Source organism: Rattus rattus, chromosome 3 (assembly GCF_011064425.1).
Source record: "Rattus rattus isolate New Zealand chromosome 3, Rrattus_CSIRO_v1, whole genome shotgun sequence".
NCBI classification, from domain to species: Eukaryota; Metazoa; Chordata; class Mammalia; order Rodentia; family Muridae; genus Rattus; species Rattus rattus.
The window spans coordinates 177,097,365-177,107,298 of NC_046156.1; the positions used below are offsets into that span (position 1 = coordinate 177,097,365).

The 9,934-nt window shown below is 42.7% G+C and overlaps 1 pseudogene; it reads left to right on the forward strand.

Annotated features, from left to right (window-relative positions):
* Positions 1–8,621: 8,621 nt before the first annotated feature.
* LOC116895640 lies at positions 8,622–9,473 on the forward strand (annotated as a pseudogene).
* The last annotated feature ends 461 nt before the right edge of the window (positions 9,474–9,934 follow it).

Sequence of the window (9,934 nt, forward strand, 5' to 3'; positions counted from 1 at the left end):
TGGAAAGATCTCCCATGCTCATGGATTGGTTAAGATTAATATAATAAAAATGGCCATTTTACCAAAAGCGATCTACAGATTCAATGCAATCCCCATCAAAATTCCAATCCAATTCTTCAGAGAGTTAGACAGAACAATTTGCAAATTCATCTGGAATAACAAAAATCCCAGGATAACTAAAACTATCCTTAACAATAAAAGGACTTCCAAGGGAATCACTATCCCTGAACTCAAGCAGTATTACAGAGCAATACTGATAAAAACTGCATGGTATTGGTACAGAGACAGACAGATAGACCAGTGGAATAGAACTGAAGACCCAGAAATGAACCCACACACCTATGGCCACTTGATTTTTGACAAAGGAGCCAAAACCATCCAATGGAAAAAAGATAGCATTTTCAGCAAATGGTGCTGGTTCAACTGGAGGTCAACATGTAGAAGAATGCAGATCGATCCATGCTTATCACCCTGTACAAAGCTCAAGTTCAAGTGGATCAAGGACCTTTACATCAAACCAGATACACTCAAACTAATAGAAGAAAAAGTGGGGAAGCATCTCGAACACATGGGCACTGGAGAAAACTTTCTGAACAAAAGACCAATGGCTTATGCTCTAAGATCAAGAATCAACAAATGGGATCTCATAAAACTACAAAGCTTCTGTAAGGCAAAGGACACTGTAGTTAGGACAAAACGGCAACCAACATATTGGGAAAAGGTCTTTACCAATCCTACAACTGATAGAGGGCTTATATCCAAAATATTCAAAGAACTCACGGAGTTAGACTGCAGGGAGACAAATAACCCTATTAAAAAATGGGGTTCAGAGCTAAACAAAGAATTCACAGCTGAGGAATGCTGAATGGCTGAGAAGCACCTAAAAAATGTTCAACATCTTTAGTCATAAAGGAAATGCAAATCAAAACAACCCTGAGATTCCACCTCACACCAGTGAGAATGACTAAGATCAAAAACTCAGGTGACAGCAGATGTGGAGAAAGAGGAACACTCCTCCATTGTTGGTGGGATTGCAGACTGATACAACTACTCTGGAAATCAGTCTGGAGGTTCCTCAGAAAATTGGATATTGAACTACCTGAGGACCTAGCTATACCTCTCTTGGGCACATACCCAAAAGATGCCCCAACATATAAAAAAGACACATGCTCCACTATGTTCATAGCAGCCTCATTTATAATAGCCAGAAGCTGGAAAGAACCCAGATGCCCTTCAACAGAGGAATGGATACAAAAAATGTGGTACATCTACACAATGGAATATTACTCAGCTATCAAAAACAATGACTTTATGAAATTCATAGGCAAATGGATGGAACTGGAAAATATCATCCTGAGTGAGGTAACCCAATCACAGAAAAACACACATGGTATGCACTCATTGATAAGTGGATATTAGCCCAAATGCTTGAATTACCCTAGATGCACAAAACACATGAAACTCAAGAAGGATGACCAAAATGTGAATGCCTCACTCCTTCTTTAAAAGGGGAACAAGAATAACCTTGGGAGGGAATAGGGAGGCAAAGTTTAGAACAGAGGCTGAAGGAACGCCCATTCAGAGCCTGCCCCACATGTGGCCCAAACATATACAGCCACCAAACTAGATAAGATGGATGAAGCAAAGAAGTGCAGGCCAACAGGAACCGGATGTAGATCTCTCCTGAGAGACACAGCCAGAATACAGCAAATACAGAAGCAAATGCCAGCAGCAAACCACGGAACTGAGAATGGAACCCCCATTGAAGGATTCAGAGAAAGAACTGGAAGAGCTTGAAGGGGCTTGAGACCCCCAAATGAACAACAATGCTAACCAACCAGAGCTTCCAGGGACTAAGCCACTACCCAAAGACTGTACATGGACTGACCCTGGGCTCCAACCTCATAGGGAGCAATGAACAGCCTAGTAAGAGCACCAGTGGAAGGGGAAGCCCTTGGTCCTGCTAAGACTGAACCTCCAGTGAACGTGATTGTTGGGGGGAGGGTGGTAATGGGGAGAGGATGGGGAGGGGAACACCCATACAGAAGGGGAGGGGGAGAAGTTAGGGGAATGTTGACCTGGAAACCGGGAAAGGGAATAACAATTGAAATGTAAATAAGAAATACCCAATTTAATAAAGATGGAGAAAAATATTAAAATCAAAAAAAAAAAAAAAAAAGCTGGAGGCCAGTCCAAAGATGGAGTAGGTTTGGTCTTTCAGGACAACATAATATGTCTATATTATAGACAGGAGAAAACCCTCAGTGCCCTAGTTCTAGACAAAAGACTACTTGCAATGAAGGAATCCTGACACAGGGAAAAGTAATCTTCCCTCACGGAGGAGCTCCCTAATTGGTGATCCCACTCAAGGTGTTCACTCCTGAAAACCACGTGCATCCACTGAATGAACTCAGCCTGTATATATACATACAATATATGTATACACATATATTATCTCTATATATAATAATAACAACAACAACAACAACAACAACTAAAGAAAAGGAGGCTAGGAGTTCGACAGGGACCAAGGAGCTGGAGGACTGCACGTCTGTGGTTGTTGGTTTGTCTCTCTCCCTCCCCCACCCCACCTCACCCCACCACCAGAGTTTCTCCGAGTAACCATAGCTGTCTCAGAACTCACTCTGTAGACCAGACTAGCCTTGAACTCATAGACTCACCTGCCTCTGCCTTTAAGGGTTGGATTAAAAGCCCGTGCCACCACCACCTGACTAATCATATTTTAATTTAAAACTTAATTAAAAAAACTACAACCCCCAACAAGAGGCAACGGCATAGGTGTCAGTAGCTAGTTGGAGATGAAGATCTCTTTCATGCCTTTCCAGTGGCATGATCTCCCAACATGTCTGATTTCTCTAGGTGTTGTATTTTTTAAAATACCTTTGCAAGGGAAGCCAATGTCAGATTTAATTTTCTAAGATAGCTTTTTATGTGAACATTCTCTAGTAGATGTTAATCTTTAGGTAGTGCTCACAGAAGATAGCTATAGTATTAGTCAGGTCTCTCTGAAATAAAAGATATGATAAAATAAATATTAGATCGACTTACAAGATGCGGACTAGGTCGTTCAACGATAGCTGTCTCCCGCTGGAAAGGCTGAGAATTTGGCAGTCCAGGAGAGTGGAGCCTCTTGATATTCCTAATCTGGTGCTGAAGGCCCAGAGAACTCCTGGCTAGCTGCTGGTCTTCAGTCTGTGTTGGAAACCAGCGAAGGAGTGCCATAAAAATCCACCTCTGCCTTTGGAGTGGCAGGTTTAAAGGTGTGTGTCACCACGCCCTATTTTCCTGTCCTTTTATCTGGTCTTCCACCAGAAGGTATAGCCCAGATTCTGGATGGATCTTTTGTTTCAAATATTCAGGTTAGAAAGACCTCTCACTGGGGCGTTCCGCAGCTTGAGAGTTGGTTGGTTGGTTCCAGGTGCTTAATTGACCCCTTAGCTGTCAAATCAGCCATCAGTAATCATCACAGTGTTGTTCCTCTCTTGGTATTCTGGTTCTGGTTGGTTGGTTGGTTGGTTTGCGTGTTTTGGTGGGGGAACTTTGAGACAAGGTCTGGCTATGTAACCTGGAACATAGTAGGTAGATCAGCCTAGACTCAAATCCACACTACCTGCCTCTTCCTACTGCGTGCTGGGATCGAGCCCTAAAGCACACACACAAAGTCCTATTGTCAAGTGAGCTTAAAGTTACTGAAATCTATTATGTCAGATGATGTGGAACTAGCACAGTTGAGCTGGACACTGTAAACTGTATTTTCAAAAAAGCCTGGTGTGCTGGCTCAGGTCTTTCTAATTTCTGATGGTGTCTTCTTCAGTTTGCCCTGTGGTCAGGAGCATCTTTCTTAAGTTCAGGGGAAAGTCTGTCTTCATCTTCTCATAAAAATCCAGTCGTATATATTCTAGTAAATTCCTTTCTGCTTAAACTGCTCAACTGTTCTGTTTTTTTTTTTTTTTTTCTTTTGTAGTTTTTTGTTTGTTCTCATTGTTTTGAGACAAGGTTTCTCTGTGTAGCCGTGGCTGTCTTGGAACTCTTTGTAAAGCAGGCTGGCCTTGAACTCAGAGATCTGCCTGCCTCTGCCTCCTAAGTGCTGGGACTAAAGGCATATACCACTGACCTGACATTCAATCTCTATCTTACTTTATTTATTTTGAGACAAGGTCTCATTCTGTAGCCTTGGCTGGCCTGAAGCTGAAACTCTGAAACCTCCCTCCTAAATCCTGACATTAAAGGTGTGTACTACCCAACCCGCTCTCTTTATTTTTTGAGGCAGCGAGTTTAGGCTGACCTCAAGCTCACTAAAATTCTCCTGCCTTCCTAGTGTTGGGATTATAGGCTTGAGTCACCATACCCTGACCTTTCCCCTCCCCCCATGACAGGGTTTCTCTGTTTAGCCTTGACTGTTCTCAAACGACATTTAAAAAAAAAATTTTCAAGTGATAGCCAGGTGTGGCCATGCACACCTTTAAACCCAATACTGGAGAGGCAGAAGCAAGGGCAGGGCAGGGATAGGGGCAAAAGAGGTGGGGGCAGGGAGATGTCAAGGCCAGCTTGGTCTTCAAATCAAGTTTCAGGACTATATAATAGAGATTCCCATCCCCTCTCCCAGTTATGAATATATACATATATATTATATATTTTGCAGAGCAAATTCAAACAATGTGGATTGATAGTGTAAGGGCTCCTCGTACTATAGAATGATACTGTTGTAAGACCCCGCAGGAGCTGTTGTGACCTTACCTCAGGTGCACAACCTGTATAAGTTTGGAAGTTCTAAATAACAGTCATGACTTTTGTGTGTTAGTTCAGATAGTGCCTAGATTGTTATACCATCTTTATGAAGACATACTGAACTATTGGGACCCTGATGCTATAAAGACTTAGTAAGGCACAAAAGAGAGTTGGTGATTACTCTGGCAATTATCTTGGGACTGGGTTTGGGGGCTGCAGGGGCAGCTACAGGGACATCTGCCATTGCCCTGAAACACAAGGCTTATGGAGAATTGAGGACTGCCATTGACTTAGGTATAGAAAGAATAGAAAAGACTTTAACTGACCTCCAAGAATCCCTGACCTCCCTCTCAGAAGTGGTCCTTCAAAATAGAGGATTAGACCTGTTATTCCTTAAAAAAGGAGGCCTGTGTGTTGCATTAAGAGAAGAATGTTGTTTTTATATAGATCACTCAGGAAGGGTTAAAGACAATTTAGCTAAGATTAGAGAGGGATTAGAACAAAGAAAAAGAGAGAGGGCTCAAGGCAAAGTTGGTTTGAAATCTGGTTCAATTCTTCCCCTTAGTTCACAACTCGGGTTTATTGCTTATTAGAGAACGTATTGTTAGGGCAACAATATAGGCCCATCTCTAGTGATGTGGTCGAGTTATGATTTTAAGATTAAAACCATGACAAAAGAAAAAGGGAGGAATGAAGAAATTAAGTTTCATAGATGTGAAAAACAAAGTTGTAAAAACAAGGTTTTGAGAAATACATCTGACATCAGGTTTCCTAATGTTATGACAAAGTTTTAGTAGTCAGAATGACCAGGCCTCACTGACCAAGGCCAACCTAATTAAGACAAAACAAAAATAACTGTTCTCAGAAAGACCCCCTACCCCTCCCTGTGGTAAATCCTGAGAACAACCACAAAATGTCATCCTGACCCTGCCCGACCACCCAGTTCCTCCCCATCTAAGGGATTTGCCAACTTAGCCCTTTCCCAGTGATTTTCCAAGGCCAGGTGTGGGGCTGGATGAGGAAAGTGACTAATTGAGCCAAGAACAGCCCCTTGAGCAGGCCAGCCAATACCTGAAAAGATCCTTTGTCCTGTGTTTCAGCAATGAGAATGAGCCAGCTAACCCTGTTGCTGAAGTCTGCCCTCTGTAAAGAATAAAAATTGTGTGCTTTTTGGGTTCGGGTTGCCTCTCCCTGCGTGGGTGAGCAACCCCACGTACTTGGATTATTTAATTATTAAACCTCTTGCTATTGCATCGCTCCCTTGTCAAGTTGTGTTCTATGCATTGTGCTCCTGAGGTAAGGCCACTTCGGGGTCTTAGAACAATACAAATGTTAGACACTCATTATTCCCGTTATCTATGTATGTGTGTATGGTATGTGTATTGAAGGCAAGGCAGGTATGTGCATGCCATAGCACATGTGTAGTTATCAGAGGACAAGTTCTGATAGTTGGCCCAATCCCTTGTATTGAGGGTTCTAGAAACTGAACTGAGGTAACCTTGTGGGTTCTAGAAACTGAACTGAGGTTCATTTGCACACCAAATGACTTTACCCACAGAGCCACTTCTGGGTCCAGGATCTTATGAAGTAAATGATATTAAGTGGTACAATAATAACATTTAAGATATAATTAAATATTCCCTCTCTTCTCCTCCAATGTCTTTCCCTCAGAAACAAGGTCTTGTAGACCCGCTCACACTGCCCTCAAGTTCAAACTCCCACCCTCCTGCTTTGGCCTTCCAAATACCTAGAATTACATTTCAGGCAAAGACCAGTACATTTGTATTGATAAGGAATGTATTTTTTGTTGTTGTTGTTGTTGTTGTTTTATGTTTTCAAGACACCCCTGTCTGTGTAGCCCTGGCTGTCCTGGAACTCACAGATCCGTCTGCCTCTGCTTCCCAAGTGCTGGGGTTCAAGGCAGGTGCTATCACTACTTGGTCAATGAATGTATGCTTGAAAGCCAAAAAAATTTTTTTAAACTTTTTATTGATTTTTTTGTGAGTCTCCCATGAGCACTCCAGTCCTGCTTATCTTCCTGGCACCCATATCTGCCATTTGCCCTTGTAGCCTATACACACAAAACACACACACACACACACACACACACACACACACACACACTCATCGTGGAAGCTGTAGTGTGTCAGTGTGATCCACAGTACATCCCTCTGTCCATGCATCTTCACTTGCAAATGTTCATTGCATTGCAATGAGGCATTGGTCTGGTTCAAAGTCTCTGGCTCCTGTGACATCAGCATTGCTGGATCCTCACCGGGACTCCCCCCAGTTACCCTGCTGTTGCCCTGGAGATCCTGCAGCTTTGGGTCAGCAGGACTGGCCCTTTCCCTAGCTATTCACAGACGATGTAGATTTTCTGGGCCAACTCAGAGCCCTGGATCTAGGCCTGGGTAGTAGCTGAGCTGTCAGTGGGCTCGCTCTTGTCCACTCCACCAGGGCGAGCTCTCCAGCATAGCCTCACCTAGGCCATCCAATGCTGCCATCTGGGGAGGCAGGGTCTCCTGCTCTCATGACCTTAGGCCACTCAACCGCACCCTTGCCTCCCCAGAACCAGCTCCATCTGTGCTGTCCAATCGTGGTGCGAGAGACCCACTCTCCCGCATGCTACAGACTTAAAGGTACTGGGCCAGCTCTCACACACTGGAATGGCTTACCAGTGCCTTCACCAGGGCCACACTCATCAGGTTGCCCAGACCAAGTGCAGGCCCCACTCTCCCAAGTGAAAGCCAACACTGAGTCACTGTCAATACCATGCAACGCAGACAGAGGGAGGAGAAGGGAAATAGGTAAGGGTAGGAAGCACCAGGAATTCACCATGGTTACAAAAACAAGAACTGGGAGCCTGGACTCGATGGCCAAACGCCTTTAATTCCAGCACCTGGAAGGCAGAGGAAGGCAAGTCTCTGAGTTTGAGGACAGCTTCATTATAGAGGGAGTTCCAGGAGAATCAAATCTGTCTTGAAAAAACAAACAACAAAAACAAAAGCAAAACACAGACAAACAAACAGAACTGGGAAGTAGGGAAGTCTAAAACTTTTTAAATACGTTGGGGTGGAAATTTCTGGTTCCTTTGGAGACTCAGTTGTGTCATGTATTATGAGAAAGCATGTTAAACATGCTGTAATAAACACTTGTAAGGGTGTGTTGATGTTTAGAAAAAAATATAACCCACAGACAATAAGGGGATGCTTTGCTGGTCTTTGCTGATCTTCACATGTCATGGTTTTGTTGAGAGAAGCATGTCAGGGAGCTTCTCGTGGTATTACGACTGCTTCTTACTGCTTCCGTGGACTCCTGCAGTTTCTTCTGGATCGAGCTGCTGCTATGGATTTGCATTTGATGTTTTAGACTACACTGCTGATATCCTGACAAAAATATTGGAATTGCCCCCAAAGAACTTCTTTTAAACAGGTCCACACCCACCTTGTCCTATGGTTACATGGTTACATGGTTACATTTTTCTCCCCTACCCCTGGCAGGTGGGCTAGAGGGAGGTTGAAGCGTTTAAGAACCCTGGGTTTCGAACAATCTAAGCCTACAATGAATAATTTCTTAGTTTTGCTTTTTTAATATTTTACTTATTTTTATTATATGTGTATGGCTTTTTGCCTGTTCAGCATGTGTACCAGTGACCGCAGAATCCAGAAGACGGACCGGAAGTTGTTTCTACACATTAGGAAAAGAAAGCTGCTATGCGGACAAGAGCCAGCCTTCTGCTAAGCTCTGTAGAGAACCAATCTTCTATGCCATGTATGGTGGTTAATCTTCATATTGTGACCTTAGCTTAGAATCATCTAGGGCACCGGTGTCTCCCCACATGCATAGTGAACTAAGGGCATCATGAGGTAGAGATGGGGGCTCACATGACCGTCGCCTTCAGGAACTTCAACGTGGAGAAGCAAGCGGAGCAGGAGATCTGCGAGAGGAAGCCCTCCATGGCACCCAAGCACCCTTCTACCCACAGTCTCCTGCAGGAGCACCTGAGTCAGTATCCAGAATCGAGGAAGAAGTTTCTAGGAAAGATAACAATTGTTGTCCTTACTAAGAGATGTATATGTCAATTCCAAAGATCTGTTGCCTTCCTTGCCGGTAAAAACCATTGAACCACAGCAAGAACCAAAGGAATTCAGACTGCCGATAGGAGATCACTTTGACAAGGATATCATGGACATTCCCAAAGGCAAGATCACTGTTGTAGAAGCACTGGCCCTTCTCAATAACCATAAACTCTCTCCAGAGACATGGACTGCTGAGAAAATTGTCCAAGAATACCATTTAGAACTGAAGGATGTAATTCCCTTCTCAAATATTTCGTTACTTTTGAAGTCAAAATTGTCCCTCCTAAAGACAGGAAAGCAATACAATCAAAGTGAAGAAAATCACAAAACAATTTCCTGTGTGCGCTCCCAAGCTCCGAGTCCTTGTTTTTCGTGTATATAAACTATACAAGTTACTGTGATTGAGGGCCATAACTTGGATAGCTCTTTGACCTCTTCAGGATTGTTCATATAATTTTTTTTTAAATTTATGTGTAGTTCCTGGCTATATGTCAGCAGTATTGATCATGTGGCCCGACTGATTCAATATTAAGTTTCACTTTCCAATTTAGGATGGTTTGTTCTTTGGAGGAGACACTGAAAGAAGAGCCCTCCCTCCTGACTCCTATAAGACTGGCATTGTGTTAGGGACAGATAATCAGCAGTGAGACAGTGACTATATTTCCCAAGTGAAGAAAGAGAGGAAACTGAGTGCAAAGGAAGAAAAATATATATTAGTACTCAACAAAATAAAAATCCTTGAGGGTTTTTAATGTTTTAAATTGGTTTTAAATATGAAATAACTTTTTAGAAGAATTATTAGTGTCTGTGACCTACTAGCTGTCTCTTGACAAATAGAAATAGGTAACTTGAAAAGTTTTCTGAGAGGCAATACTTAAGACTATTTGAACAAATAACTTCCTTTAATCTAGAAATGAGAGAAATATGAATGAACACCTAAAAATAAGAGGACCCGATTTGATAACCAAACATTTATACCTATTTTCATTCTAGGAGAAAAAGTAGCCAGTAGAAGTATAAAATAAATCCCTGAAGAGACCTAGAAAGTTACTGATTCATTCACTTAAACTCTGGAGCCTGACACATTCCAGTATTAGAATCTCAAA